Source organism: Echinops telfairi, unplaced genomic scaffold, assembly GCF_000313985.2.
Source record: "Echinops telfairi isolate 266 unplaced genomic scaffold, ASM31398v2 ScPeMD7_7469;HRSCAF=8507_1, whole genome shotgun sequence".
Taxonomy (NCBI): domain Eukaryota; kingdom Metazoa; phylum Chordata; class Mammalia; order Afrosoricida; family Tenrecidae; genus Echinops; species Echinops telfairi.
The window spans coordinates 44,290,726-44,300,466 of NW_022111373.1; the positions used below are offsets into that span (position 1 = coordinate 44,290,726).

General features: G+C 43.3%; 1 pseudogene; it reads left to right on the forward strand.

Moving 5' to 3' along the window:
- Positions 1–7,641: 7,641 nt before the first annotated feature.
- Positions 7,642–8,880, forward strand: LOC101644464 (annotated as a pseudogene).
- Positions 8,881–9,741: the final 861 nt, after the last annotated feature.

The following is a 9,741-nucleotide window of genomic DNA, read 5'->3' on the forward strand; positions in this document are numbered from 1 at the left end:
TAATCTAGTTATATTTGTTACAATCTATTTTCCGATGCATTCTGCATGAGAGCAAGGCTAGTCACCTTCCAGGTCTATATTCAGAGAAAATTCACCACAGGCTTCTTCCACATGTATTCCCTCCACCACCACCACCACCCTTTTTTTTTTAAACTGATAGAACTTTGAAATGGGTGAAAAGGGAGATGAAATCAGATGTTACATTTTATTCAAACCAGATGTTACATTTTAATCTACTATAATTATGTCTACAACACTCTGTCTGATAACCAGGCAATCTACATCACTCAGCTATGGTCTGAGTGACATTACCAGAGGTTTAATCTATATGTAGATCTTGCATGGAGTTTGGCCTTCCACTGTCATCCATAGTATTCTGCAAACGAGGGATTCACAAGTTAAACTCTGATGCCACTCCCTCCTTTGGATTGGATTATATAACTTACAATCCTTGGGTTACATAGGATGGTGTGCTTATTTCATGTGAACTTAGTTGAAACCTCACTTAGATGGTTGCTTGATTGAAGGCAACCCTTTAAAATTCCATACACTGTTCTTTCTCATAGTTGGGGAGAAAAATAAGGGACTTTTACTTGCAAGTCACTGATCTTGCAAAATTTTGCTATGTGGTCTCTTGCTTTGTTTCTATCACTGAAACCATATTTTCCAATTACTGGTCTTTCCCCTTTGTGTTCAATTTTTGCATTTCAATTGCCAATAATTATCATTGCATGTTTGCATGTTTTGCATGTTTGATCAAAATCAGACTGAAATATTGGTAGAATTCTTTCATTTCTTCATCACCAGCTTTAGTGGTTGGTGTATTAATTTGAATAATAATTGTAATTACTGGATTTCCTTGTAAGGTGATAAAAGTTATCATTTAACAGACAGATTTGTCCTTTAAGGGAGATTTTGAAATGTCCTTTTCAAGGACGAATGCTAAGCCATTCCTCTTGATTGTGTCATTCCCATCATAGTAAACCATGGGATAGCCAATAAGAGTCTATTTCAGCTTTAAAATGCCTAGAATATCAATCTTTGTATGTTCCATTTAATTTTAAATGACTTCCAATTTTCCTAGATTTATACTTCGTACAAGTATGAACCTGTATGAAAGTAATTGATGTTTGCTGCAGTTTCTTCCCATTTCAGTTGTGCCTCAGGAGCAAATGAAGGTCCCAAAGGCTTCCTCCTGTAGGCTTCGCGCCATCCCTTTCATGATAGTCTGCTCCTTTTTGAGAAGGCACCTCTTTCTGAGTTGCAGTTTGCGAGCCTCCTGAGCTGAGAGGCCCATATTCTGGCACTATCTCTGACAATATTCTTAGAAATTAAACAATGGGTGATATGGAGACTGATATACAACCATCTTACACTTGTTCTTACAACTGAAACATAGCGACCACATAGGACAGAGTAGAGCTGCCCATTTGAATTTCTGAGACTGTAACTCTTTGGGGGATAGAAAGCCTCATATTTCTCCTAGGGAATGACTGGTGCATTTGAACTGTTAGCCAAATATGTAACTGTGATGCCACCAGGCCTCCTTGACTTACTTGAAAAGACTTATTAATTCTTTAATTGAATGATTAGCTTATGCCTTTGGGTTATTTATATTGAGTATCTATAACCTAGAAAGTTCTGATTTAGATACATTAGCTAAGACTCTTTAGAAAATGGAATCTGAAACACTAATCTGTTAATATTTTACTAGGTACTATAACCCCAAAGAACCAGATGGCATGTATAAAAGGTGATAAAGCAGGAAGGAATGTAGGCATATGCAATGGGCATGTTACAAAGCCATCTCTTCATAAAAATATACCTAACAACAGTTAACTGTTATGGGATGTCTCCAAGTGACCTTATGAGACTCTTGCAGTAAATGGAGTAAGAAGGAGAGGTCATTAAGGATAAAAAAAAATTATTTACTTGTTCTTTTTAGTTTACTCTTTTGCTTTGAAGTGTTCCCCATAAAACACTATTAAGTTTTGTACCTGGATCCCAGAGAACTAGAGCTTGGTGGTGTTATCCTCTCAGTGCTGTCCAGTATGGCCTAAAATCAGAAGTCTCTTCCCATCTCTACTGTATTGGAAGCCCCTCAATCTGTGGTGTTCTGGTCAGCAATGCTGGCGACAATGAGAATAAAAGTAAATGTGCAGGAATTTCTTCATATGGCTCTTCTATCCATGTCTGTCACTCCCATGAAATACTTGGGTGGGGCTATGCAAGTAGGGCTGTGGAACACCAATAGTGGGGAATGGTCAGTTTTGCCATTCTGCTGGCTATAAGAGTGAGACCTCCTAGAAGCCAGAAGAGAGAATCTCCGGGACTATCAAGGAAGGAGAGCCACCAGTGCAGCATGTACAAAGTCCCTTCCTGCCTGAAGTGGTGGAGGCAATGGGAGCCATGCTACACTGAGACTAGAAGCTTGAGGCAAAGAGACCATGAGACAAAGCAGAGGAATAGCCTGGAGACTTTGAGACTATGAGGCAGAATAGTCTTATTAATGATCACAGCGGCTGAGGCCAAAGGACCACATGACCTTGGCTAGCTGAGGAGAAGCACTGTTATGGACAGAAGACTGTATCCTTAATATTTTCTGGCTTGGGCTTTTGATAACATTATCATTCCTTTAATAAATCTTCTTAATTTTGAATATTGTCTGTGAGTTCCATTTGTCTATTTCAATAGATTTTTGAACTAACAGAGAAGAAGAGTCTTGTGAGAGGAATAGTTGATTTCAGAATAGGTAAAGATTGGAGGCTAGAGACATGTCTGACCTTTACCTTGTGGCAATCATCCTTGGGCTAGTTGGAGACAAATTCTCCTCTCCCTTGGGGACCAGAGGAGGTCAGATGTGGCCTCTGCACAGCTTACTCAGCAGCTAGGACTTTCAGGAGCAATAGCAAAAATCATATATGCAAAGAGTAAAATTGTGAATGTAATATGTTGGTGTATTTTTTCTCTTTGCTGTATGTTTATACTTTTCTTTAGGAGAATATGTTCTTTTTTAATGAAAAATAATGAATTATTTATGTGCTCTGCCAATTGATTCTTTGATTACCACATATAACAGTAATCGGATTAAACAATATGGCTTACTTTAACCTCTGTTCAAGCTTCTCCATTTTGTGTGTATTTTGTCATAGTGTATTTTGTCAATTTGTCTGATATTCAATTTTGCATGCTGGAGTACTCCCTGTCTTTGAGTCAATTCCAACTCATAGTGACCGTAAAGGACAGAGTAAAGCTGCCCCTGTGAGTTTAAGAGACTTTAAATATTTATGGGAGTAGACCACCTCATCTTTTGCCCAACGAGCCAAAGTGGTTGTTTTGAACTACGTACCTTGCAGATAGCAGCCTCGCATGTAACACACTTCACCACTAGAGGGATCCCAAACGCTCCTAGTGCCCTACTGCAGTTCTGTCTGCCATTCCCCTCCAATAGGGTCACTAAATCCCTGCATGATTGAGTATCTAAAAGTGTTAATGCTTGACAAAGCAGGAATCTTTGGACCCAGAAAGATACCCTTTGTTTTCTGTCACTCCCTCTCCTCCCTTCACGCCTGCTCTATCCTCCCTCTCTCCCACTTCCTTTCTTCCCCTCTTCTCCCTCTATCTCCATCCCTCCTCTTCCTCTTCTTTCTTTCATATTATTTTTTTTGGAAGGACTATGCTAGAAAAAATATGTACATATCATTGGTTATTGAATAGTTTGAAAAATTGTCCTCTAATGATCATTAGAGTAATTTACAGTTTCTAGGACATTTCTAAAGGTGGAAGAAACCAGCCTATGACTAAACCTCAAAACATTAAAAATATCTATTCATTGGTTTCAGTAATCTTTAGAATATTAAAGGCTTATTATTTATTTTTAATGAAGCATTTTATTGGGGGCTCTTCTTATCACAATCCATACATGCATGCATCGTGTCAAGCACATTTGTTGCCATCATCATTTTCAAAACATTTTCTTTCTATTTGAGCCCTTGGTATCAGCTCCTCTTTTTTTCCTTTCCACCCTCCACCCTTATGAACACTTGATAATTTATAAATTATTATTTTTTTCATGTCTTACTCTGACCGATGTCTCCCTTCACCCACTTTTCTGTTGTCTGTCTCCTAGGCAGGGGATTATTATATGTAAATCATTGTGATGGTTCTACCTTTCTTCCCCCACCCTCCCCTTCTCCTCCTGGTATTGCTACTCTTATTGGTCCTGAGGGGTTTGTATGCCCTGGATTCCCTGTGTTTACAGCTTGGATCTGTACCTGTGTACATGCTCTGGTCTAGCCAGATTGGTAAGATAGAATAGGGTCATGATAGTGGGGAGGAGGGGGAGCCTTAAAGAACTAGAGGAATATGTGTGTTTCCTTGGTGGTGCACTGTGCTCTGGCTGACTTGTCCCTTCCTTTTGATCTTTCTGTGAGGATGTCCAATTGTCTACAGGTAGGCTTTGAGTTTCCACTCTGACCCCACTCGTTCTCATCAGTAGGAGTCTGGGTTGTTTTGGGTCTTCTGATGCCTGATACCTGATCCTGTGAACACCTTGTGATCACATGGGCTGGTGTGCTTCTTCCATGTAGGCTTTGTTGCTTCCCGGTAGAGAGCCACTTGTTTAAATTCAAGCTAAAGGCTTATTTTTGTAAAAAGAAATGAAAAGTAAAAAATATTGATAAAAATAAGTGAGAAGTAAAGAGAAAAGCAATATACAAAATAAAGCCAGCTCATAATAATCAAGGCAAAGGAAGACAGTTAGAGAACCACAGTGGTCAGTGTGAGACTTGAAAATAATTAACAATTTATAATCTATCAAGGGGCCATGGTGGTTGGGGGGAGGGGTGGAGGGAGGAGGAAAAAAGAGGAGCTGATCCCAAGGGCTCTATGGAAAGTAAATGTCTAGAAAAGAATGATGGAATATATGTACTAATATGTCAGATACAATTGATGTACGTATTGTAACATGAGTTGTAAGAGGCCCCAATAAAATGATCTAAAAAAAAAAAAAGCACAGGGTTAAAGGCAACAAAGGTTAATCTTAGTATATATGCTTTCCGGCAAAAATAGTACTACTAATAATCTACAAGTGGATGCACAGACACTCCAGCTAAATAAAGGTCAGAAGAAGAATGAACTCTTAAATTGGCCAACACAAAAAATGAGGTTCAAGCGAAACTGCTTTCATGTAAAAATCACTGTGACCAAAGAGAACATTCCCAGGTGACACCACTGGGTGCACTATCTCAGAGTGCGTTGCTACCGGTAGATGCTTGCCTAGTGGGAAAAATGTGTACTGTGAAAGCTCAACCCAGTGGAAGATTTTTCCTTTTTTTTGTGTAGCAGATGTGTGTGTGTGTTACCCTGTCATTTTTCATAAAACATACAGGTAGAACATTTATGAAAACTTCTTAACCCCAACTAAACACAGTGAGGGAATAATTCTCTTCTGGCTGAGGAGAGGCTATGGTTCAGGGCCATAATCTTGGGAGGCACCAAAGTCAATGGGCATAATGTTGTCCCCAAAGCGAATGTTCTAGTGACTAGGGTTTTAAAAGCTTATTAATATCCATCTAAAATATACCTATTGGTTTCTCCCATTTGGGGCAATGAAAAGTGAAAAAATGCCAGAAGAGACTTTGAAACAGCTCTTAATCAGAGAGTAGCTAATGGAAGAAATGATGAAGTCAAAGAGCTGAACAGGAAATTTCAAAGGACAACTGTAGATGACAGTAAAATAATATAATAAAATGTGCAAAAATCTAGAGTTAGAAAACAAAACAGAAGAGTATGTTCTTCACATTTTGAGCTGAAAGTACTAAAAGAAAAATCAAGCTTCAAATTACAATCTTGAAAGATTCTTAGGCAAAATATAGAATGATGTGAGAAACACTCAGAAGTGATGAAAAGGATTCAAAGAGTCACTATATCAACAGTAGCTAGTCAACATTCTACTATTTTAAGAAATAACATATGAATAAGAACCAATGATTCTGAAGGAAGTTCAGGTTGCACTGAAAACCTTAGCCCAAACCAAGGGTCCAGGAATTGGTGCAATACCAATTGAAAAGTTTCAACTAGCTGATGAAGCACTGGAAGCACTCACCGTCTATGCCAGGAAATTTGGAAGATAGCTACATGGTCAACTGACAAGGTGAGATACATATTTGTACACATTTCCAAAGAAAGGTGACTCAATAGGACATGCCGTTTATAGAAAATAGCATTGACATCTGTGTTAGGTCAAGTAGACTAGAGAAACAAATTCAGTGACACTCACATATGCATAAGGAGGAGATTTATATCAAGAAGTAATTGTATATCAAGAAAACATCCCAGCCGAGTCCAACTTAAGTCCCTAAGTCCAATTCTAGTCTATAATTCCCTGTTCAGATTCACACAGTCACAAGCAATGATACAGAATGCATTACAGGTGGTGGGAGAAGAGTCCTGTGGATCCACTGGAGGTAGATGCATCTCCAGGGCTCTGGCAACAACTAGGGTCAGCCATCAGGAAGCTAAAGGCAGAGAGAGAGGGTGGAAGGTTTCCAGGATCCTCCTTATGGAACAGCCAGGCCCATAAGTAGTTGCCAATAGTCTGTGTCTGATTTATAAGCTACACTCCACCATTACACTTTTATACATCTTCATGTTGACATGAAATTATGTAACTACCACAATATCAGATGCAAGTAAAATTTTGCCGAATGTCATCCAACAACAGTTGCAGCAGATTGTTGAGTAGCACTCTGGAGCTGCCAGAGGTTCAGACAGGATTCAGAAGAAGTTGTGATACAAGGGATATCATTGTTGATGTCAGATGGATCTTGGATCAAAGCAGAGAATAACAGAAAAATAATTACTTGTATTTTATTGACTATGACAAGGCATTTGACTGTATCCTAACTAACTACGGATAGCATTGATAGAAATGGGAATTCAAGAACAACACATCATTGTGCTCATTCAGAACTTGGTCATGGATCAAGAGGTGGTTGTGCGAGCAGAACAAAAGAATACTGCATGGCTTTAAATCAAGAAAGATGTGTGTCAGGGTTATATCATCTCATCATACCATTCAATCTGTACGCTGCGCAAGTAATAAGAAAAACTGGATTATATGAAGGGAATTAGCATTGTAGGAAGGCTTATTAACAACCTGATATATGCAGATGACAAAACTTTGCTTGCTGAAAGTGAGGAGACTTGAAGCACTTGCTGATGAAGATCAAGAATTGCAGACTCCAGTGTGGAGTACAACTCAATATAAAGAAAACCCAAATTCTCACAAATGATAAATGGAGAAATATCAAAATTATCAAGGATTTTGTCTTACTTGTATTTACCATCAATGCTTGTGGAAAAGTATCAATCAAGAGATCAAATGAAACTTTGCATTAGGTAAAAGTACTCCAGAAAATGTCTTTAAAATGTTGAAAAGCGAGGCCGGGCCCGCGGGGCCTGGGTCCAGGGACGACGCCAGGACCTGGTCGTGAATTGCTGGCGCCGAAGACTGCGGTGTGTCCGCCGGACCGCTGGGGACCAGAGCGGACAGGCGAACGGAGGAGTCCAAACCAGAGCGAGATCCTGAGCTAGGCGGGCAGAGAGTGGACGCGGCGCATCCCAGAGCCCAGCGTCAAGATGTTTCTACCCCTGGGGCACGATCATCACCTGGCCCTGGTGCTAGGAGTGGCACTATGCCTGAGTCGTGGCCAGGCTTCTCTGGGGGCCCTTGAGTGCCCTTTCTCCGTTCTGTGGAACGTTCCCTCAGCACACGCCTGCCACTCGAGGCCCTGGGCATCACAGCCAACTGTGGCCAACGCCTCCAAGGGCAGAACATCACTATCTTCTATAAGAATCAGTTTGGCCTCTACCCCTACTTTGGACCTAGGGGCATAGCTCATCATGGTGGCATCCCCCAGGCTGTGCCCCTCCACCGACACCTGGCATGGGCTGCCTGTCAGATCCGCCACAGCCTGGACCCTGGCTTTGCTGGCCCGGCAGTGCTGGACTGGGAGGAGTGGTGTCCACTCTGGACTGGGAATTGGGACCGCCGGCGGGTTTACTGGGCAGCCTCAAGAGCTTGGGCACGGCAGGTGTTCCCCGACCTGGACCCCGAGGAACAGCTCCATGAGGCCCATGCTGGCTTCGAACAGGCAGCCCGTGTGTTGATGGAAGGCATGCTGCGCCTGGGCCGGGCCCTTCGGCCTCATGGGCTATGGGGCTTCTATTGCTTCCCAGCCTGTGGTAATGCCTGGCACAGCGTGGCCTCCAAATACACCGGCCGCTGCCATGCAGCCACGCTTGCCCGAAACAGGCAGCTGCACTGGCTGTGGGCTGCCTCCAGTGCCCTGTTCCCCAGCATCTACCTCCCACCCAGACTGCCACCTGCCCACTTCCCATGTCCGGCGTTGCCTGGAAGAAGCCTTCAGTGTGGCCCGCACTGGCCACCTGTACCCACTGCCTGTCCTGGCCTATGCCCGCCTCACACGCCAAGACTCAGGGAGGTTCCTGTCCCAGAAGGAGCTCCTGCAGACCATGGGGGTGAGCGTGCCGCTGGGTGCTGCTGATGTGGTGCTCTGGGGGGACCTGAGCCTCTCCCGATCCAAGGAAGAATGCTGGCGTCTCCACCATTACCTGGTGGGCCCCTGGGGCCCCTACGTGATCAACGTGACCAGGGCAGTTGTGGCCTGCAGTCACCAGCGCTGCCATGGTCATGGGCGCTGCGCCCAGTGAGACCGGGAGCAGCTGGAAGCCTTTCTGCATCTGCAGCCAGATGGTGCCCCTGGAGCTTTGGAGGCCTTCAGGTGCCACTGTTACCGAGGATGGGCTGGGCCCACTTGCCAGGAGCGTGAGGCTGAGCCTAAGGAGTGCACCTAAAGCTGGGAGTCACTTGTCCCCCACCTTCCAAACTACTGCTCTTACTGCTCTTGTCCCTGTGGCAGCCTGCTCAGCCCTAGAGCCCATGGTCCACCCCTGCTCTGTTCAGCTCAGTCGACCCTCCTGCTCAGGAGCACAAAGGTTTCTCTCTCCTCCGCATCCTGCCAGGTGCAAAGGCCCAGGGGAAACACTTCCAGGGTTTGGAAAATCTGAACAGCACCCCACCCCCCAGGCCCACCACCACCCAAGAAGCCCTGGTGACAGTGGTTATGAACTGCTAACCACAAGTCAGCAGTTGGAAACCACTAGCTGAGGGAGAAAGACGAGGCCTTAAGCTCCCCTAAAGAATAACAGCATTGTTTTAAAAGTAAAAGAATAAAAAATAAAAATCTGACGCCTTCTCAAGAGGAAGCCAAGGTTCCAGGTCCTTAGGACTGTCGGTCCAAGGTTTGGTGTCCACACTAGACTGGGTTTATGAGGAGGTCACAGGAAGTGGAGCCACAGGCTGGGGAGCCCCAGGGAGATCTGCACTGAACTGGGTGTGCTAAACTCTTGATAAGCTGCTTTCATCATAAACTCACTCTTACACACACACACACACACACACACACACACACACACACACAATGTTGAAGTTGAAAAGCAAGGATGTTACTATGTGGACTAAGTTGCACCTGACCCTGGCCGTGGTATTTTCAATAGCTTCACATGCATACAAAAATGGGAAAATTGTGTCGGGACAGCTGGTGTGCTTCTTCCACGTGGGTTTTGTTGTTTCTTAGCTAGATGGCCGCTTGTTTATCTTCAGGCCTTTAAGACCCCAGATAATATATCTTTTGATAGCCAGGCACCATCAGCTTT